The following is a 24,006-nucleotide window of genomic DNA, read 5'->3' as shown; positions in this document are numbered from 1 at the left end:
GACACATGTGCTTGTTAAGAGTATAGCTGCAGTGAAGTGAAATCATTTAATCAAGTCAAGGCTAAAGCAGCCTTGTTTTTACTTGAAATGACTGTAAAATCATCTGAATAAAAACCTTGGAGGAAACACTCCCTTTTTTGACCGGTCTCTCAAAAAATACCCTAAGATTATATTACCCCATGTCATCTTTGCTAGTTAGCACATAGGTGAAGCCTGTCATTTGGTTCAGGAATGGCAGAAGTGGCTGCTGCCCTTTACTCGTACTGTTCGCTGCAGTAGCTGAAAGAGCAGCCTGGCTTTCCACAGGTAACATAAGTTTGGCTGCTTGGGAGCCACAGGAAAAGTGACCACCATGGTGGGGTTGGAGTCTGTGCTGTGCCATCTCAGCTTAATAAGAGGAATAGAAAATGCTCCCAGGCAAAATCCTTGATAATACAAACTGCTTTTGTGTCAAGGACACCAGCTCGTATTTTATGCCATGAAAAAACAACCCTCCCAGCAATAAAGACTCAAAACAAATCACAGCAAAACAAGCATATGTATGGTTTTAATGGGAAAGCAAACAAAATGTGTTTCTCCCCAAACCAGTCTTCACATACAGTTATCTCATTTATATGGGTGAGATTCTTTTACTCCAAGACAGGGAATGGGAAAAGCAATGAAAGCTGTCGGTAGTGCATGACAGACCAAGGTCTTACTGGTGGAAGAATCAATATTGCTTGGGGTATTTGAAATCTCCCTCCAAACCCAAGTAAGCCTAAGAAAAAGCCACGAGAGTTTGAGCAATTAAACCTTTACAGAAATAAAATTAAACTGTATTTTAACAAACTGGGATTAATCACGAAAATTCTTTGGTACTTCTAAACTTTTGCTGTAATTAAGTGTAGCTATTGTATAGCCCAATTAGGAAATAACAGCAGCGTGTTGCTAATTGCTTCTTTACCCCAGGACTTCATATGATAGCTTCAATCCTGTTTCTGCGTTTTACTGAATAACAGAAATCCTATCATCAGGTGGAAATCTTTTCATTCTTTGTTCTCACCATTCTGATACTTAGGGTTTTGATTTGTCAAAAATGTCCTGATCCAAAGCCTTGAAGCACAATGCAACCTGAACCTTGGAGAAAACCCTAAGTACTTCTGCTTCCAAACTCTGCAAATGTACCTAATCTTTGCTGACAGATGAGCCAAAAATCTCTATCCGAAGATCTGCAAATGCTGGGAAGTATTACCGCTAATCCTCACATTCTGGACTCATCTCTAGTTATACTAAAAATAGAAGAGCTGGGTGGCTTGACATAAAGTGTCAGACTATGTAAACTACCCTGAAATTGCTTGGGATGATTCATTCTCCCAGTTCTCTCTCACTTCTCAAAGCCTGGATTTATGAAATCTTATTTAAAGTCAAACCCACACCATTTTTTGTCAAGTGGCATTTGCCTTCGTCTACAGTATTTCGAACTGCCTTGAGCCTGGTATGGTCCAGTAATCCTCAGGATGCCCTTTGTGCACTGTTGCTGCTCTCTTCCTGAATCCACTTTTTCTCCCCAGTTTTCAATAACTACTGAAAAACTTCTGTCAGTGCGGGACAAAAAAAGCTCCCAGTTTGCAAAGATGAAATTTTTTGTTTGAGCAGTCCAAGTTGCAAGAAGCAGTGCTGAGCATTGCTCCCTCTGTCCCATTCTGTCTGACTCAGATACCCCAGTTTCCAGTTGATAACGTGCCTTTGGAAGGATGCCAACTCTGAGAAAAAGAAAGTTTAGCAGGATCTGAAGGTTTAAAACCTTAATCACATGAAGTTGTGAGTCCAGATTCCTCATCCTGACTCCTACAAAGGGCATCCTGCTGGGACAGAGATACTCTTTGTAGGATGGAACAGGGCACAGGTACTTCTTAGCACTAGTACACTGCACACAGCATACCTCTACAGAGGTTATCAGAGAGGACAACTGAAATGCCATGTTTCCCTCTGTTTCCTTGTATAAAATAAGCCAAATAAGCTGTCAAAATTGAATAAAGAAAAATAACAATGGATACCACTACTTAGAGTGACTTTGGCCAAGTCACTATGTTATCCTTGTTCTCTACTTCAGGCATTTAATTTTGCACGCAGAAGTCACTTCTGTAGGATGAGGGTCACCGACTGCAGACAGCTTCAAAGTTTTTGAGAAAACAAGCAGTTCTGATGAGAGGTTTTTACCATGGCAAGTGTCACGAGACTTCTTACTAAATGCACAGAAGCAGGCCTACATGAGAACTGCCCCAGGCTTCCTACTGCAGAGCATCTCGTAGAGCAGGTCCTGCTCTGGTCAGCCTCCATGCTCCACTGCAGTTCAAGCTGTCCTTGCATGGCTGTAATTGCTCCGATGGATAAAGAGGAGGATTAAATTCTGATGGCTTGTACTAGAGCCCAGGAAAAGCAGCTTCAAATTCAGAAGTGTCTTTGAAGTGGTGAGAGTCTTTATCTTTTTTTTTTTTCTTTTTTTGTGGTCTAATCATGAAGAAACACTTAAGATCTAACTGCAGAGGAAAAAATATTTATACAAAAGGCTGTGCATCTGCAGAGCTCCTTCCTCTGAAAAGAAAGAAGAATGAAACACTGACTATAAGGCAATTTCCATAATTTTTTTAGCAATATTGCCAACTGGCTTTGAAGATTTATACCCTATCCCTACCTATTTATTTGCAAATAACTTCTGAGAGGGCCAGAGACAAATTTTGTTTCATTACAGTAATTGCAGCCATAGTCAGTCCAAGAAATTCTCAAATGTTTATCTGTCAGCACCATCCATTCAGTTCCTGACACTGTGGCCGCCTGGAAAACTACTGCAGCTAAACAACACAGGATATGCAGATCACTCTGATTCCTTCAAATACCTCACTGCAATGCAGAGACAATTTCTCTACAGTTTTCCATATACTCACGAGAATGCTCGCCATGGAGTCCCAGCCAAAACCCGTCCAAGGGACAAGCGCTTTCAGTGCACGTTTACAGAGGGAAAGGTAGATATTTTAGTTTCCTTTTTTTTTTTTTTAAATCATTTGGAAGATTTGTTTATACCTGAATGGAAGCCTGAACTGCCAGACAGAATCTGGAGACTGCCAAAATAGAGGAGATCAATGCTGTAAAATAAAGGAAAGCAATATAACAAGCCTGAGTCCACACATCTAAATGAGTGGCATTTTTGCCTCTGACTTCTGAGAAAAAGTGGGCCAATTTATTCAATATTTATCAGCCCAGGAGAGTGCTGAGAGTGAAGTCCTGCACAGTAACAGAAAAAGTCTGCAATAAACCCAATGCTGCATCCATGGCAACTCACAACTCAGTTAATAATTTTCCAGCATAAAAAGAAAGATATTTTTCATGGCCATCAAAACAGAAGCAATTTACCAAACTGACTGAAGTGGAGGCATTTTACATCTGCTGTGTTTTTGCCAGCCTCAGTCTTTTGTTTGGACCATGAGGGCTCCCTGGGATGCTCACGGAGCAAGGATAGGCTCCGGCGAGCATCTTGCCCTCTCTGGGTGGTGGGAGGAGGGAGGTGATCTATCGCCCATGTGTTTGTCACACCAGGTGTGACAGCCAGACTACCTGGGGCAGAGAGCTGGGCTGCAACAGGTCAAAAAGGATTTCAGTTCTCTTCTGCAGAGAATTTCAATGCAGATAAAAATGGTATTTTTCTCTCTTCTTCCACAGTCATTTGGGAAAAGGAAATGTTGGGAGGCAGCATTTCTGTAGTCCACTCATGGAGAGGCACCACGGCTCCAGGCTCCATCACTGCTGTGGTGGCCATCAGCTGCTCTGCAGCCAGAGGAAGAAGAACCACAGGTCTTTCAGGAGGGCACTGAATACCCATTTTGGAGAAGTTATCTCTCTTTTTGTTCACTAGGGACAGCTATCCCACTGCTGTAGTGCAGTTACATAGGGCACTCCTCAAACACACAGTGAATCTGTTGCTGAGTTGTGTATTTCAGGCTTAGGAAGTCCCTGTTCACCTTGGAAGATGGCAGAACAAATAAATAGGGTCAGAATTTTATAGATACGATACACATGGTCACAAATACTAAATGATTTGCCCACGGCACCAGACAGAGGTAGAAAGACACTTGATATATCCACACTGCCAAGCCAAAGCTCTAACTTGAAGACCACCTTTCCATCAAATAAACTTTGTACTTGCTACATTTACCACAGCATTTCCTATACCAGGGAGATGAAATACTCCTGGCTGTTCTGTTGGACATCAGCTTTGGTTTTATTGTTCCCTACTGCAGGCATAACACTCCACAGAAAATAGCCAGTAATGCTAATGCTCTCTCAGCAGCATTCAGCTTTCCCTGTGCTCCTGGTGAAAGGCAGCAAAATTGTCCTCATCCTTGACAGCAGTAGGCTGCCTCTGTAGTTTTCCTACCGAGCAATTGTATTGTATTTTCTGTTCAAGATGGGGTGGTTTATTTCTCTTCCAAACCTTTAGATTTTGTCACCAATGAAAGTCAAATGAAAACATCAAGCCTGTACCATATGTTGATGCATTTGTTATTTTGTGAAGCCCTGCTGTGTCTGGGTAAGCCAATTCAGGTTAAACACCCCTTTATCAAGGAAGTCCTGGTTTCTGTTAAGGACATACCACATCATCTGCTTCTCCTCACGCTGTTAGATTGATAGATGCTAGGCTGTATTGATTAGCAGTAAAACTGAAATACCACCACAGCGACTCACTTGAAGCAAAAACAATGATTCAAATTCCATTCCATATTTTGGACATATCATTGTAATAAGGACTACTACAGGGCACAGAAAACCGTTTTTTCTTTAGTCAAGGATGATAGGCAGAAAGAGAACTGAGGATATGCAGTTTCTGCTGGAGAGATGGTTGTACAGGACCTGTTTTATCTCCTTGTAACCAAACTACTTTCCATGGAAACAGAAATTTGTGAGCAGACCTCCTCTGACAGGGCTCTGTGGCTTCTAATTCTGCAGATTCTGTGTGAACAGCTATGAGCAATGTCCAGCAGACCTGCATTGGAGGGACAATGCACAAGGATCTTGTGGCAGCAATTCCTCATGTTTGCACACAAACCCAGATGGAAGCTGTGCATGGCACAGGGAGAAGTATTAACCAAATCCTCTACAACAGTGAGGTCTTTGCAGAAAGTAACAAGGAGAAATAATGGAAGTATGAGCTGCACAGTGCTGGCAGTATCTTCATCACTACAACCACCACAAGGATTAGGCAGCTGGACTTCCATTAAGCTTTGTTTCTTACTGGCTTTAGAAAGTGTTCACAGCTGGAAAGCTCACAGTGCTTCAGTGAGACAGCCAAAAGACAAGAATGGGTAAAGCAGTATCGTCTTCTCACTAATGTTAATATATATTCAAAGACAGAGAGGTATACCCACTGTGGATCCACACCTGAAGAACAGAACAACTGAGGGGTCTTAGCAAAAAAAATGCTCTTCAGAGTGCTTCTCAAGTTGTTTAGCAAGAAAAAAAGGACTTATTCAGGGAGTTTCATCCAAATGAAGAACCATGCAGTTAAAAAAAATGCATTCAAGGGCTGCTCAAAGCCATTTTTATCAGCAGATAACAGCTTTACCTTATCACCGTAATTCCTCTGTACGTGGGAGTTCAGAAACAGAAGAGTAAATTGACATGAAAATGGTCCTTGGTGATGACAGACAAGCAGTAAAATGGCATTATGAACATCCTTAGGACCAATTTTATTCCTCACACGTCATGATTTAGGAGAATGCATATGAACTAAGGTGAATAATTTTTCTGACAAGGTGAACTGTGACGTTGCCAGTCCAGCCTATGTGATGTTCAGAATCACAGAGACAGATTAAGAGAGAAGGCAAACAAACGTCTTATGCACATAGATTCAGTGCAAGGAAATCTAAGGTAATGAGTCTAGGCAAAATGAAAAAGGAGATAGAAGAAAGGAGAAAATAAATATGCTCTGTCTGGACAAATGCTTAGGGCACCGAGAAGTGACAGAACCAGATGGTGTGGCTCAGACTTTAAAGTATAGCTCTTTTAGTTTTCGGCAATTACATTAATATACTCCAAAAGTATAATTTATTTTAGAAGACATTAGGCAATTTTCCTCTGAAAATGACAGAAATTATCTCCTTTTTCTGAATCTAGACATTTCTTGTTTGCCCATGGCGTGCCACCTATGGCTATAAGTTATGAACATCATCCCAAAGCCAAATTTTTGCTTAACAAATTATCAGGGCTTCTTTGAGAAGATTAAGCTGTTACTCTGTCTGACCTCTGGAAGAAAGAAAAAAAAAAGCACCCAAAAACACTTAGAGAGAGAAATATCTGTTCTGATACTTTCTCAAAAAGCCCTTTGATATGGAAATCGTTGGCTTTAACTCCTGTAGCCTCAAGCTTCTCCCGAGTAATTCAGATAATGCATGCAAATGCCTGGACATGTAGCCCACTGTAATCACAGAGCAACAGGCTTCCTGTTCCTCTTTGGACTGTTCTTATTCAGACTCATCCTTTCTATTCTCTGGTAATATCTGAGTATCCCCACCTGCCAACACAAAGACTGCGTTTGTACAAGATCTGATAAATCACTGCTGCTCGTTTTCCCAGGCTTGCAGGTACCCTCACAGACAATGTACACAGATATCTAAATTGGAAGCCATAAGCATACCTACTTAGATGCACCAGAATAATTGAAAATGATGCATCCCCACTGTGTTACCTGTGGTAGACTCATTCGCTGACTAAAGTCCTGAGGGCGACCTTGTCATGTTTGTCATCACTGATGCTCCAAGATCCAGCTAAAGGGGCTGCAGCAAGACTATTGCTGCATACACTTGCACCCTGGGCAGCATGCCTCCACTACCCCCAGAGGTCGGGAAGGGGCGGACCAAAGTGTCCACAGTGTCCATGAGGCCAGCGTGCAGAGTGGTTTATATACTCCTGCAAGGCAGTCCTTCTCCAGAGGCTGGTGTTTCTTATATAAATCATATAAATCCATACTCAGACCCTTTTCAGGACTGGACTGATAAATATATCTAATATGCAGAATGTGTATAAGAAGAATGTCCATAAGGAGACACCCATGGAAAAATAAGAATAGGACAAAGATACATCGCATTTCCCGACTGCTGTCCTCCAGCTATTTTCAGCTCAGAGGATTTACAGTGCTTGATACAGTTTTCTTATTTAGTCGTCTCCAAGAAACTGCTCTTCCAGCTACTTATTCAGGCTTTCACGCACAAATCTGCCTGAGCTTTCTGTACCCATCTAAACTCAGCCACTCATGAGTTGCAGGGCAGGGAAAGCCATTTGGAGGGCCCAGTGTTGTGCTAGGTCGTGCAAACAGTAGCTACACAGGCACTTGTCAACAGTAGTAAGCCTCAATTAACTGACCTTCTTTTAACGTTCTTTTAACCCATCTAGGGCAACAACAGCAAAGGAAGAGAGAAAAGATAACAATCCTAACTGTCTAGGGCCCCCAGAGAGCGTCAGTGATTGGGTGGCTCTACTGCAGTCAGCAAAAGGGCCCAGCTTTGCAGTATGCCTAGTTATACATCTTTGCTCCTCTCACACCTCTCCCAGATCCTCAAAGAAGGGACTGTGAGTATTAATCACCATTGTGTTCAAAGTCTATAAAGAAAACCCTTCAATTTATTCTACTGGTTCAGACAAAAGCAGTTGCTGAAATTTGGAAGGACTTGTTGGGTGAGTCAGTCTGAACTCACATGACCACATCATCCTTCAAGATACTGAGATCTGGTTTCTTTCCACCCAAGGGTGGAAAAAGTGGAGAAAGAACAAAACTTTATAAAGGAGATCACAAACGTCAGTGCCCCTGAGCACAAAAAGCATGGTGGGCACCAAGATGGTGGTGCAGGGAACATGAAGTAAAGCCGCTGCTGATGTTACCACCGTAAAGGTGACAATATATAAAAGCATGGTGTACCCTAGTCCAGCTGACTGAGCCTCCTAGCAGATCCATTAAATCAAGGCAGATGTATCTGCAGCTGTTTACTGGGGTTTGAAAGGCTATTCCCAGCACCACCATCACTTCCACTGCATCACCTGGAGAGATTTGCAATCCATCCTATGCAGCATGGCATCATGAGACTTACACAGAGAGTTTCCTTCCTCCTTTCCAGAGAGAGAAGGAACAGCTGTCAGATAGGATGGTTACATTGGCTTCTATCAGCAAAAAGAGAACTGGTCTCTCTTGTTCTGTATCATTGCCCTCACATGCCCTCCCTGCAGCAACCCCCACTCACTCCACCTGGCACAGCTGGAAGCTGGGCCGTTCAATGCATTTTCTTTTCCTTTGTGTCACTATCAAGTGTCATGCTGCTTTTTCCTTGCATTTTAAACTCTGTGGTCAATTGACCACAAGGATTTACACTCACAAAGCTGAACAACAGTATTAAAATTATTCCCCACAGCACTTTCTTCTATTAATGGCTTATGTCGTCACGATCACAACCTGTGGATTATAGCAGTTACAGGGAATAACATAGGCTTAGGACAATGGTTTTTTTTAATTGAGAGAGTAACAAACGTTCATCTCAGGGCACGTTTCCAAATTTCCCCCAGGTTACATGAGCCCAGCACAGTGTCAGTCAGTGCCTGTGTTAAAAGCACACCCTGAGCTGGATGCAAGACAGCAGAACACAGCAGAAAACGTACCAAAGAACCACAGAACCACAGAATTCACTGAGAAGGAAGGGACCCGTTAGGATTATAGAGTCTAAAATGTAACATCTCATGTCAGATAGATGATATTTTCACAGATTTTCACGTTTGTCATACACCAAGGCTCTATACCAGTTCCTACAAGCATTCTGTCTTGTAAAATGGAGTCCCTGCAGTCCTATTTCCTCTTCATAGCTTTAATGAATTTTCTTTTTCAAATTTGAAAACTACCATTTTCTACACAGAAACAGGACGTTCTGGTGCCATGCTTTGCTTTCAGCACACTTTATCGTAAGCATTTAGTGCGTGTTTATTTTCCCAACTTTTGGTGTTTCAGCTCCTTTTGCACATCAGGTACTTCCCAGGAAAGGCAACAGGGTGTATGACAAGACAGCCCTGCAAGATAATGTCTCTTTAGAGAGCAGTTTTCATGCTCCAACTCATCTGTAAAAAAAAAAAAAAAAAATCTGCAGCAAGAGATAACATGAGAAGGAAGTTAAAACCATTTTCTGGAGTATTTTGATCTTCAGCAGCTCTACTTCGCTGCATGACTTAGTAACCACAGCTGGCAGGACTCCTTCCCATTGCTATCACACACAGGCAGTGTGCGGTGAACCAGGAGGATGCAGGGAAAACACGCTGTCAGCCAGACTTGGAGACAGTGACACGGGCAGATGCTGAAACACTGAAACATCCTTTTCAAAACCAGGACAGAGGGTGCACAATATCCTTCTAGAGAGTGGAAATTAGAACACTGAGGATCCCTAGAGAGCCAAGCCCAGAAGGACGTTTGTACTGAAGTCTTCTTTAAGGATCCACAAAGAACTGTCCTGCAGGAAAGGAGAGACTTAAGCATGCTGTGGTGGATGGGAATGGCCCAGCTGCTCAGTGGAGCACACAGGAAACATACTTGGCATTTGAAATCTGAAATCTTGTCACACACGTGATTTGTGCAAGATAGACACCTCCAAAGTACATCCAGGCCTGCCACAGCCTGCAGATAGAACCTCTGCTGCAGGCAAAGGTGGCACCTTCATACCCTTCATGACAGTGCTGTGTGTGTGCACTGATATAGCTCTGTATGTACAAGAGCAGCCATTTGCAGGTCTGCTGTTGTTAGGCAGCAAGGTGCTTGCTTGTCCGCAAGAAGCATTTTTTAGAACAAATTTTCAGCTCCTATCAATTATCACTGCACCACTTATAATGGGGTCATTTCAATTTGCATCAACAGAAGATCCTATTTAGATTTAATTACAGATTTCCTGCAGTCATGCCTGTGCCGATGGGGGCAGGACTGTCAGGGATTTGAGGGCAATCAGAACGTGGAAGTTGAAGCAGTTTTTGCATCTTGGATCCAGCTCAAGCAGACTGAATGCACACAACTGAATGCATTTAAGCACGCTCTCTCTTCCCCAGATAGCAGTACTTAAGTTTCTTCCTCTGAGGGTCTGATATAGTTCACACATACATTTTCACATGATTTTAGCACTCATGACAGCTTTATTATCAAGTGAGGTCTTTGCAGAAGCAATACAACCATACTAAAGGCCAGTCTGGAGTCTTTCAAATCTTCTAGCATTAGAGAGGGTGTTCACAAATTTCGAGGAACTGTTGGGTGATGCTATTCAGTTGACAGCATATCCAGACAAAATCAGGAAAGCATTTGTAAAGAAGGAACAGTCCTATGCAACAGCAGCCAGAGAGTCGTAAGAGCCTGCCAAACAGCCGCAAACAGTTCCTGCAACAAGAAAAGAGCACAGAGAAATAAGTAGAGATGCTGCATAACAGCTCTATTACAATTAAAGCCTACTGGTGTATCTAATCTTGTATTTCTTTGCCCCAGTCAAAGCAGACTCCTTCCTTCCTGTTGCTGGCAATATTACCACAGTGTCCATCACTAGCAAGTGTTTAATACATAATGACAGCTCTGGACACCAAAGGTTTTGTGATGTAAGCACATGAGGAGGACCCAAATGAAGAAAAATGAAAACTATTGTAATTTTACGTGTGGGAAACTGAAGCCCAGAGGGAAGAAATTTGCCTGAGGTCATATGTGAAACGTGTAACATTCATTTTGAGCCTAGCCATATTCTCGGCTAATATAGCTTCTCTATTGTTTTGTTCAAAGAAACCCTACCTGTTTCTACCTGTTCCTTTTGAAATATTATTTCAACACGTGAATGTCCTGTATTATTAGAAACAGTTTCCTGACAATAAAATGCACAGATTTAAATGGAAATGCATCCCTACAAATGAAGCATGCCAGAAGCACCTCCCAGTTGTGTTTCATTGTGCAGCTGTGAAAAGGCTTCTCTGCTCCTGGGAGGGGAAACAACAGTTGATCAATGATGACTACTTGCAAGATCCATCCTAAATCTTCCTACCATACTGAAGCAAACTGAAGGTTGTTTTCCTTTTATAAGATCATCACAGGAAGGTAAATGTATCTCAGAAGACATTCCTGTGGGTGCTGGAGTGGTGGAAGGGGACAGAGCAAACTATGGTTGCTGACAGTAATACCAACAGCTTTCATGAAATACTACGTAAGTACCTTCAAAAGCAGTTCTATGTGGACAACAAAATAACTAACTGAAGAATTCATCTATAAAAAGCTCTTTTTCCTCGAAGCACCTTCTGCCAAGAATAAGAAAATAGAGGGATGGCATCACTTGCCCTGGTGCTCATGGAGTCCATAGTACTTTGATCCAGACAGGTGAAAGAAGAATGGTTCCCATGAACAGCTGCTGCCAGGACCTATTTGGTTGGGAAGTGCTGCAGAGAAGTGGCTTAGTGGAAGGCTGATAATGGAGCACCCAGAAGGAGAGAATGACATGTCCAAACCTTAGGTCTTCCTTTCTTCCTCAGTGATGAAGGAAGAAGGAGACAACTGCCTGCATTCAGGTAGGTGCTGCATTTTCAGAGCTGGCAGATTCATAGTTGAATATACTCCAGGACCAGAACAGTTTGCTCCCCAGTTACTTCAGTTTCCTACTCCACTGTGTTTGCACAGCTCTACAACTGGAACACTGCTTCTGCCATGTCTCCCATGATGTTCCAGCATTAGAATAATCTCAGCTCCACAGAGCTCTGCTCCAGGTGTAACTAAACAAATATGCATGCAGTGAGAACATTTCACCTACCTAGGACAGGAAGAGATTTTTTTTAGGTAGCCAGTCATTGATTTCTGGGTCTAGAAAGGGAAAGAGGAGATATGAGTCATTTTGAAATGAAATTTTCTCATGTGAAGTGCAAACACTGAGAAATTACAAATGTGATGCAAACTAACAAAACTGAGGAGTGATGAGCCTGAGATTATATAAGGAACCACTCAGGATGAAAACCTTAAAGATGAGTCATATGAAACAAGGAGGTTTTCCTCTTGGAACAAAGAAAGCACAGGTGTAAAGGGCGCAGTGAACTTCCCTCTTACCTCTTTCACCATGACTGGCTTCTGAGTGGAAAAGCTTGTGCAGTCATCCACCTTCTCACTTTCTTGGCTGCTGAGTAAAAAGAAACACCAATGGAAATTGCAGCTGGCTGAACTCTCCACAAGCAGCGCTCATTAATGAAGACAATGAAACTATGGCAAGAAGAGAAGCTGCAACCTAAGAGATGCTTCTTATTGATTTTCATTACAAAGGCAATTTCATAAAAAAAGTTGCAGAAAAACGCATAAAGGAGAAGTCTAGCTTGATGTCAAAGCCAAGCAGTTTGAGAACTTCACAAGAAATGTTTTATTTCTTCCTTCCTCCCATTTCTCTCCATCTTAAATCTTATGTATGTAGATTCTTCTTGAAGTACATTTTAGGCTTCATGTTAGATCTTTCGACTTCACTTTGTCTAGTTATGAGCAAAGCCTTTAAGAGCATTGTGTCGGGGCAGTCAAATTGCAAAAACCACTTCTCTCCAACAGCCATCAAGGCAGTGGGGAAGCAGTAAGGATTCCCAGGTCAGAGTCAACCCTCAGGAGCAGAAGCAGAGACAAGGAGAGGCACATGCTGAACTTCCAGGCCAAGCAATGATACCAGCTGACTGTGCTTATGGCCTGTATTAAAGATTTTGGGTTTTTTTGTCAGGCAGACTGCTCAAACTTCTCCCTCCACCAATCCATATGCCTTTTATCTTGTGTATCCATTTTCATCTCCCTTTCTTTTTTCTACCTGTTTTCTGCTCCCAAGACTTCTCTCTGCAATTGATTTGAAAGTTTCTTGAAATTAGAAAAAAAAAGTAGTGATTTCCATCTGCTTAGCTGTGCTCAGAGTCATTTCAGGCCTGCTGTGCTATATATTTTCCTGCTACTTGTTATACAATAATTTACAGAGAGTCCCAGACTTCTTTACTGAGATATTGTCCCTTACGTATTTATAAACTCCTGTACTGAGAACTCCTTTACTTTTGCAGTAATTAATAGGAATTACTGTATGGAACAATATGGTTCATCCAGTCTTGGATAACAAGCAAAACTCTGCAATTCTGAAAAACCCACACAGTCATAAGAGTGGATACCAATGGCATGGAGCTAATGATTTTTAGATTATTATATTGCAGGAGAGCATTAGTACGGCTGTATTAATATCATCAAACTTATGTTAAGTGGCAGCAAGTTGGCAAAAAGGATCTGGTATTTTTTTTTTATGATGCCCTCCAACTTTGCCTGATGGAGACACTACAATAAATAAAAGTAGAGGCTGTGTACTGCCCATTAGTTGTAGAGTAGCCCTACCATTGCAAACAGCACAGGAGATGAAAAACCACCTCCAAAACTCTTATTTTAAACTTTAAATTATATTTCAGCTTTTGTTGTTACAGTTCATGTGGTGCATACATAATGTCTTTACACAGCTCTTCAGAACATAGAGAACACAAAACTGAATCTTGAATCACTTCATGTGACTGAAAGAGGACTTTTTAAGCAGGGCTCAAACTTATTGCCAGCACTTCATACTTTGTGCTTAATTTAGGGGTGATTGCCAGAAGGAATATTTAATCCCTTGTGTTTACTGAGTTTAGAGGGTTTCTGAACTGCAGAACATTGGAGAAAGGGAAGAGGGAGAGTGAAAAGCTCGGTGCTTGTGATAGTCTTTGTATTTCAATCATGCTGTGAGCATGCAGTGTTTTGAAATTCAGAGATTTTATGTGACTTGTTACATACAGGAAACTACAGTCCAGCAGTGAGGTGAGGAGACATGGTTTTAATGGCACTTGAACTCTGGCCAAAAAAAAAGAGAGCAGTTTCTCTGAAAACAACTGTGTGGTTGCAGAATCTGCTGCTCCTGCTCAAGCTGTTGCTTTTGCTTTTTATTCTACAAATAATAGGAACCTGGTGCAGGTTATAAAGAAAGAGAATTGAAATAAATATCCAGGTTATGACCCTCAACGTTTATCTTCTGAGGAAAAGATAAACTGCTCCTGGTGTCTGCTAAGAGTGTGATGAGACTTTCCACATCTAAATTTCATTTGCATTTCTGTGGTTGGATAATTAGATGACAGAAAAAGAGGCTATCCTACATAAATTTGAGGAACTTGTTTGATGTTGTGTAACAGTATTAACTTACAATCAATAGCACATGCTTCAGGTATGGCTGATGTGGAAATATTATGGATACTATAAAATAATAAACCCAGAATAGAAGGCATTAATAATACTTACACCTCCACTGGTTTAGAGTTCTGCACTTCTAAGAATTCGGTTATTTTTATCTGCATGCTCTTAAAAGTTTAAAAGAAAAGCAAACAATGTTAATATTAGTCTATTAGTCTGGTGTGTAATAAAAGTCAAGTCACAGCTTATTAACATGAGATCAGCATTTGTGCTGCCCTTGAAAATATTATATTCTCCTCTCCCAAACTGGCTATTACAGAAATCTAAAGGAATCTGTGCTCACAGTATTAGTTTGTCGTAGAGAGACTTTCTTGATGACATGTTCCAGATAACATAAGCTTACTGATTTTAAAGGTGCGCTTGCTGGTTTGTAGGCTATGGACTACAAAACTACAGTTTCTCAGATTAGCATTATTTTTGTGTTCCTGAAGCTACCAGCAGACTGACTCCCTGCATGTTTACCTGTACTGTATTTCACTTGCTTGCTTTGCTGTTTGACAGCCTTGTAATTAATTCAGTAAAAGGCTGTCACTGAACGATACTGATCTAAACAAATAAAGAACAGGTACTACGATATGTAATGGGATGTTTTACCTCCATGATTTTGTCAAGTTGCATGCTTCGATTACTTTCTTTCAATATTACATTTTTTTCCTAAAAACCAAAAAAATTAAATATATCATTAACATTAAAACATTAGCACTGGCTAAACTTTCAACTTTCAATAGATTCTAATAAAAAGCTAAAACCAAGCACTTTCTATTAATCCAGTATTTAGCAGGAGTGAGTATTATGTGATCTGTATGTTTGACAGTCTTTTCAACCCCAGAATTTCTGTCTGATATCAGCAGTGAAGAGAAATACACAAAAATGAAATGTTTGGTAAAAATAGGAAACAGGATAGAAGACAGAAGCTGAAGCTGATGCCCATGCTGACACAACTTCTTTGACAGCGTGTAACTATTTTAGCAGACCCCAGAGGTTCTACACAGAAGCAAGCAGTGGGATGATTTCTTTTTCATTATCAGTGGAAACTAATAGAAACACATGGATTGTGGACTCAGTAGCTGGTGAGATGCAGAATGCCCTGAGCATAAAAGCATCCTCAGGTGGACAACAGCTCAGGAAAGGCCCGAGTACAGTCAGTAGGGAGCTAAGTGTGAGCAGCAATAGAGGCCAGCAGCCCCTATGGACAGGAGCATGGCCCATAGGTTGAAGGGAGAGATTATCTATCCCTACTTGGCACTCGTTAGACTACATGTGGACATTGCATCACCCTCAATATATGATGGACATCACTGAGCTGGAGTGAGATCAGAGAAGACCCCCAGGATGGTTGTCCAGGTGATCTAGAGATTGTGCTGGCCTCATCCTTGGAGGTTTTGCAGACTCATCTGGATACAACCCTGAGCACTTTGGATTGAGCTTTGAGCAGGAGTTCCCTTCCCATCTGCATTAGTCTGTGACCTCATGGCTCTGCTGTCTCATAAATCAAGTTAGCTTGGTTTATGGAGGCCCCTCCTAAGTAAAAGGTTTGCTCTTCTGTAACTCAGCATGAAATCACAGACATATGCACCATTTCAGAACTTTGCTGGAGACCTTGTTATGCTTGCACTTCATTGTTTTGCTGGGAAAAAATAATCTCCTTTATTCATACTGAGCAATAAGAAAGTATCAGGCAGTCAAAAAGGGAAGGCAGGAAAAGGCATTTATAAGTCAAAACAGTCTATGTTGTTTACCACTGTGCTTTTTTAAGTCTTATGATGATTGATCGAATATAGAGGATTTTATTTCCAAGAGGCTGATTCAAATCCCAGCTTTATGTTCAGAAACCCAATGCTCCTTTCACTGGAGGGACAAACCAAGATATTAGCTACCAAGTGCTCATATTTGCTCTGAGTCAAAACAGGAGAAGAAAGCTGCTGGAATGGATCATTATTATGTCCACAAAATATATTTGTGAAAGAAAAGTGTGCCGTATACTTCTCTTTATGGACAAGAGCCCGCCACAGGAGTAACAGATCAGTGATGAACTTTAGACAGCTTTGGAAGAGACCACAAAGACTCAGTAAGTCATAAAGTTACTCCAACTCATCGGAAAGGCAGGTTTTATGTGATCCCAGCACCAGTGACAGCAATGTTGGGGGATTTTTTGTCATGGCAATTACAACCAGCAAAATCTTTGGTGGGCCTATGTCTTGACAGAGTTAAGCATCACAGAGCTACACTGACATGGCCTTCAGTGCTCTGATGGAAGTCCAAACTTATAGTTGTTAATAATCTTACAGTAGACTCTCACACTCTTCTTTACATCTCATGCCTATTTCTTTTTTCATAAGGTCATTTTGATACCTCTATAATGGCCTCTTCCATTTTCTCCATAATTTCCATTATCTCCTCCAAATACACCTGTCACAGGAAAAACGTTAGGAGTGGGTGAGGTTGGGCAAAGTGAGGCAGAGGGAGAAGTCATGGGTTTGGCAAGATGGGAAACCAAACACAAATTGTGCTGTAAACTTTGCATGTCTCGCTATCTGTAGGCTTTCTTAATGTTAACTCCTCCTAGAAAATTATAAATCAAATAATTCTTGTGCCAGTTATTTGTGGATGTTTTACAATCAAAGGAAGATGGAGGAAGTGTGCGTGTGTGTTTATTCATGCATTCAGCTGACAACTGTTTCAGTTACATGCAGTTACACGTAGAAACTCATGGAACAGCCAGCTAAATGGAAAAAAAAAGAGGCCTCTTGCCTTTTTCTACCAATAGCAGGAATTCTGGTCTCAAGTACTCTTATGCATGTATCTAAACTGCAAAGACTTTAGATGAGGAACAGGATTTTTCCTTTCGTGTGAAAAATACCTGGTGTACCAAATGCGATCCCAGGTTAAGAATCCTGCATACCACAGTTTACTTCTGCTTTTATCACTAATCAGGGTATCTTTCACCTGCTTTCTTCCCCAGAAAAGATATTCTTGTGCAAGTTAACCAGCCCTTAGGAATTAAGGATGTCTTGGTTTGAACATTTCTGTGCATCAAGTCAAAATGTAAAGTGTGCATACTACAGATTTTATCAAATGATTAATAGCAAGATCTGTTGACCACTTACCTCGAAATGATTACTGTCCTCCAAACATGGAAGCTCTTGATGCTCAGTAAGTTTATACAACCAGAATTCAGACATCTGAAAATAAAAATTAAATATGTATGGAGAAGAAACAACTCAGTGGAAAGTAGTTTTTTTCTCCATTCTCTTTTTTTCAAGGGTTCTTGATTATTCATGAATTTATTTTTTCATTAAAAATGACAAAGATTCCCTGTGAGACTTAGTTAAGAAATACAATGAAACCAAAATGTAAAAGTATCTGAAGATGTGTCACTGCAGAAACTTCCATTTTAGGTACGCTTTCAATCAAGGACATAATTTCCTTTTCAAAAGATGCCTGAAATATTAAGGTAACAACAAATGTCATGTAATGTTACTGGAAAGATGAAGGTTTTTTTCAAGGTAAGTCCTCAAATACCATAAAGTACATTTTGGTCATATTGTCGTGTTACCTTTAGTTGTTAGGAAGTTAGTAGTATTTGGAGAGCACATAAATAAAACTTTTTTTTTTTTTTTCCAGAGCACTAGCTTCTTTACAATTAGCTGAAGTAGAATATCCCTGACCTTACAAGTTGTCCTTTATTGCAATGCTGTTAGTAAGTATTTTGGCGCACATGAAACAGAGGTTGAAATCCATTCTGAATCACCTGGAAGAATTCTGACAACTGCAGTGAGACCAAGGCAGTATAAGCAACTTGATTATGGCCTCACCATTAATTGGCTGCGTGAACTACAATACCTTGCATGTCCTTGGCCACAGATACATAAGGAGCCCCCTACAACCTGTAATGCCTTACTACTTCCTTGCACTGCAGACTGTCCTCGACCTCTGAAGAAGTGGAGCCCACATCTTCCTCTTTCATCTCAGTCCTTGGAGACACAGATGATGCCTGAAAACTACAGAATTACAGAGACAGGTGAAGGATCACAACTTGGGTGGCCATTCTGGCTACATGAATAAGGGCAAGGCAGGACCGTGACCATTAAAATCTAAATTCAAGCTTCATGTTACACCTTTTGCTCTACTCTTTCCCCCACCTAAGGTGTTCATTTTGGTCAGTTATGCTTTAATAATAAAATAACATTTTTGTTAATGTAATGCCAGCTTAGTCCCGTTTCTAATTGATGAAAGGTTTTGATGAACACCCCAAACAGCTTTTCACTGCACTTTTTAATTATCTGACTTAACTGGGAAGTAGGTGCACTAAAATTTATGGGGAACAGCCTTGTCTCACGTTTATTTTAGCCTACTAAGAAAAAATGAAGTGGACAAAATCTCAGAAAGCAATAGTGTTTTCCCAATTTCTTAGTGTACTGGAAAGTACATGTGGTTATACTCAGGCCTATATAATGCCAGAAAATGTCCGCCTTACAATGTTATTATGCTAAATGCTCTAAAAGTTATTTGCTTTCCACTTTTTCTGGAAGACATGGTAACGAGCACACCTGTTCAAACACCATTTACCTCTTGAAATGTCTGTTTTCACTGAGAGGCTGATTGTTTTCTGCATGAAATTTAGAAACCATCTTTCTTAGCAATTTTTAGTTTCTGTAGATAACGTCACATCTGAAAACAGTATGCTCCCACAAAAAAAATTTGCACAGGAAATTCTGTTCATTTGCATTAAACACTGAGTCATGTCCCATCCCATCTCCTACGTAGCTGGATTGAGATACTCAGGTGGACCACATATTCTCTCCCAAATTCTTCATGTCTGACAGACCTCACAGTGGGCTGTCTCTTATATATTTAACGCTATCTTCTTCCAGATTTTGAGATGGGCTTGTAGAAATACAGTCCTTACACCAAGTTCTAACAAAGCAATAAAATATAAAATAAAATATATTCCACATTTCGTATTTGTTATGAAACTACAAAAGGCAAACAAAAAACCTGCTGGCTTTTTTTTTAATTAATCCTTGATAATGAAAATGTTAATTTAGTACTTCAATTATGAAATGTATCTCCATTTCCTTTATTTGACAGGGCATTTGGGCACAAAGAAGCTCAAGGCTGTCGTGCAGGATATGAGGGACTCGGCCAGAAAGAACCATCTCCATCCACATCTTTGACTGGCAGGATCCCACGGGCACAGGGCTTCATACCCATGCCTGGAGAGCTGCTGCAAGAGAAAGGTCGCTGGTAATGTAGCCGGCCACTGCTTGGTGGTAGGAAGTATAAGTGAGGCCATAGAACAAGTTTTGGCATTTTTCTGCATCCCAAGCACAAAAAAACGTTGCTGAAATTCTGCAGCCTTTACAGGACAAAATAGTCTGTACAAAGGGATACTCTGGAGGCACTTCCCTGGGATAACTCCGCCACTCTGTTTATACAGTGAAGGGATCGAGCTCTTCCTCTGGTTTTCGTGACAAGGATGTCAGATACAAACTGAGGGACAAATGTGGGAAAGCTGCCCGTATGAATGATCTCTAAAATGCAGGATAATCTTAGCTAATTCAAACTTTCACACTTTGCTCCTAGGGGTCAAAAAATACCACACCTCCTTCTCTCTTTAAAGCAGCTTTCAGTCTCCTCAATTTGGCCACTGGGGCAGAGAGACAAACTTAGATTTTTCCAGAAGTTTGTTCTCTGTATTCCCTTGTAAATACTTTCACTGTGGAGGGGAGCGGAAGTAGTGGAGGAGCAGGGGGAGTGAGAGATGTTTGCATTGTCCCTGCTCAGAGTTCACCAAAATTCTCCACTGTGGAACAAGCAAGCAGAATTACAAACCAGGCAAGAGCTCACAAAACAAACAAGCAAACAAAAAAGCAATCAGAATCCTCTTCTACACTTGCACACCATCCTGTCATCAATGCCCTGATGGCATTAGGGACCTATAATTGAGAACATCTGAAACCTGTTTTGGCTTTTGCAGCTCTACCTGCAAAGTTGGTGCAGGTAGGTTGATTTCCACCACGGCCTCTGCAGGAGGTATTTCCCCCCTTGCAGCCATGTGTTCTCACTGCTGGGGCTCCTTGCCACACAAGCAGAGCTCTGAGAGCCGTGAGGCCGGAGGACAGCTGCCCTCAGCCTCACCATGGTCTCCTCACCCCGCACTCTGCAGTGCAGGACTTTGCTCTCAGAGGCTGCAGCCTTTGTTGGCTCACTGGGCCTGACCACAAGAAGTTGTAGGGTTCATTGGTTTTGGCTTGTTAGTTTTCAGTTTCGCTTTGAAACATTTCTCCTGCTGGTCATTCTCTCAGGTAGCTGTCACGTCAAGCTGTGCTATTAATTCTCATTGTGCATGGTATATGTAATTTCTCTGTGTTGGTTCTGCTAGCAAAGCAGCTGAGTCCCTGGGGCAGAGAGACATTCAGGAAATTAATTTTATAGCATAGGGCTGCCTCATGTTCAGGACCCACTTCGACAAAGTACTTAAGCAAAGGAATAATGACTGACTTGAATGAGAATATTACTGTTTAAAGTTAATAATGTGCTTTCAAAATTGGGCCTTGTATCATGACAATCAAATCGTTAATCTATTCCATTACAAGCTCCAGTTAACAAATACATGCCCCAGACATTCTTTTCTCAAAAGGGGAAAAGGAGGCAGATAAGGTCTTGAAGAATGCATCTGTGTTCTGTAGTATCATAGCAAAGATCAAAACTGTTGTCCTGCTCCTGCTAACTTTTGCAAAACAGAAAATGAAGCATGCCAGAACTTCAGTGACAACCAGACAAATACTCTAATGAACAAATGGACTATATATTAAAGAACAAACAAGGAGTTTTTCTCCTCCCCTGAGGCAATCTCAGTGGAATCTGAAAACCAAGTACTTTGATGTCACATGAATTCTGAGATTTCTTGTGTGCATCAAAGCAGGCCCAGCAGAAAGTACATCTGAGTGACAGAAGCAGGAAACAGCAAGAAAGCCAGGACATAGTCTGCAAAGTTATGCAGATAAAGATAGTGATTAAAAGCGATAGCACAGTGTCACGGAGTTATCTATGGATCTGTGTCCATGACAGGGGGACAGCAGACCCACAGGCCCACCGGCCCAGAAAAAGAAAGAAAGGAGGACAAAAAAAGTGTTGGCAATTTACAGGCCAGCCCAGCCTGGTCCCATGACTAATGTGACAGGGGACCCATGGACCCATGCCCTGGAGAAAACAAAGGGAAAAGGGGGAAGGGTAGGGGAATAGTAGATGGGTCTAAAATAAAACAGCGGCAATAATCTGAGGAGGAATGCTGATTTACTAAATATGATATCGGAATTGAGGCCAACAAATCAAACAAAAAGAGAGCTGTGATGCCCCTGTGGCTGGAATGGTTCATGTGGCAAGGTACTGGCTCACTTCTTCATCTGCCACGCTACTGCAGAGGACTGTGGTGAGTAGCTCAGCTACGCTCTTATTTTTCAGAGAGGGTCTCTGAGGAACTACAGGTAGTAAAGTAAGATGCAGTGCTACATGCTAATGTGTGCAATTCAATAACCTGAACAAAATTATTGCTTCAGTCCGTGCCAGATCAGCAGGAGCTGGCATTATTTCCACTAGTCCCCAGGTGAATTATTCAATTTCATTTTAAACAGAAGAACAATTTTGCTGTTGTTGGTGTTGCTATTCTAGACTTAGCACATAGCCTGCTTTTGTGCCCCTTTCCATTTTTGAGATGTCCTCCGTGTTAGACTCTAGGAACAGTGTGGTGTACTACAGTAAGTCTTTTTTGAAAGTCTCCTGCAAAATGGGAACTAGAAAGCAGAGCTGGCAGATCTTTAAGGAAACTTTCCTTAGGGAACAAGAGGTCTCCATTCCCAGGGGTAGGAAGTCAGGAAAGGAAGGCAAGAGACAGGCATGGATGAATGGGGACCTGCTGGTCAAACTGGAGAGCAAGAAGAAAATGCATAGGCAGTGGAAGCAGGAGCAGATACCTGGGAAGAGGACAGGGATGCTGCTAGGCTGTGTAGGGATGGGGTCAGAAAGTCCAAGGCCCATCTGAATTTGGACTTGGCAAGGGGTGCAAAGAAGAAAGGCCTCTCAGTTACATCAACCAAAAAGGAAAGTCCAAGAAGTCATACCACACTGTAATGAGCAACCCAGGCAGGCTAATAATAACGGACAAGGAGAAGGCTGAGCTACTCAACAACTTTTTTTGCCTCAGTCTTCACTCACAGCTGCTCTTCACACACCCCTTGAGCAGATGGGTTGGAAGGTGGGGCTGGCGAAGCAATGCTCCTCCCACTGTAAGCAAGGCTCAGGTTTGTGACCACCTGAAGAAACTAGATATCCACAAGTCTATGGGTCCCAATGAGATGTATCCCAGAGTCCTGAGGGAACTGGCTGGTATAGTCACTAAGCCACTCAATGATATTTGAAAAGTCATGGCAGTCAGGTGAAGTCCCTGGTGACTGGAAAAAAGGCAGTATCACATCCATTTTTAAGAAGGGCAAAAAGAATGACCCAGGGAGCTACCAACCTGTTGGCCTCACTTCTGTGTCAGTGAAGATCATGGAACAGATTCTCCTGGAACCTATGCTAAGGAACATGGAAGGCGGGGAGGTGATATAAGACAACCAGCATGGCTTCGCCAAGAGCATGTCTTGCCTGACCAACCTAGTGGCTTTCTATGGTGGTGTAACTGCATCAGTGGACAATGGAAGAGCCACTGATGTCATCTATCTGGACTTCCCTACCCTATGAGGACAGGCTGAGAGAGCTGGGGCTGTTCAGCCTGGAAAAGGGAAGGCTCCGAGGAGACCTGATACTGGCCTTTCAGTATCTGAAGGGCAGCTATAAGAAAGAAGGAGACAGACTCTTTAGCAGGGTCTGTTGTGACAGGACAAGGAGAAATGGTTTCAAACTTCAAGGGCCATCAAACCATCAGAGAGCTGGAGCACCTCTCCTATGAGGAAAGGTTGAGGGAACTGGGCTTGTTTAGTTTGGAGAAGAGAAGGCTCCGGGGAGACCTCACTGTGGCCTTCCAGTACTCGAAGGGAGCGTATAAACAGGAGGGGGATCGATTGTTTGTGAGGGTAGATAGCGATAGGACAAGGGGGAATGGTTTTAAGTTGAGACGGGGGAGATTTAGGTTAGATATTAGGAGGAAGTTTTTCACACAGAGGGTAGTGATGCACTGGAACAGGTTGCCCAGGGAGGTTGTGGATGCCCCATCCCTGGAGGCGTTCAAGGCCAGACTGGACGTGGCTCTGGGCAGCCTGGTCTAGTGGTTGGCGACCCTGCACTTAGCAGGGGGGTTGAGACTTGATGATCTTTGAGGTCCTTTTCAACCCAGGCCATTCTATGATTCTATGATTAAAAGGGGGAGATTTAGACTGGGTACAAGAAAGAAGTTTTTTACAGTAAGGGTGGGGAGGCACTGGAACAGGTTGTCCAGAGATGTGGTGGATGTCCCATCCTTGGAGACATTCAAGGTCAGGCTGGACAGGGCTCTAAGCAACCTGATGCAGCTGTAGCGTCCCTGTTCACTGGAGGGGAGTTGGACAAGATGACCTTTAAGGGTCCCTTCCAACTCAAATGTTTCAATGATTCTACATTTCTATGAAACCTGGCTATTATCATAATCAACATGCAGTCTCAGTTGTGTGGGTACGTGATGTGTTAGCAGTGAGCATTTATTTTTAATTCAGACATACAAATACTATATTCAACTATGTTCA

Source organism: Numida meleagris, chromosome 2 (genome assembly GCF_002078875.1).
Source record: "Numida meleagris isolate 19003 breed g44 Domestic line chromosome 2, NumMel1.0, whole genome shotgun sequence".
NCBI lineage: Eukaryota > Metazoa > Chordata > Aves > Galliformes > Numididae > Numida > Numida meleagris.
The sequence above is the reverse complement of the archived record's forward strand: the minus strand, read 5'-3'. Positions refer to the sequence as shown.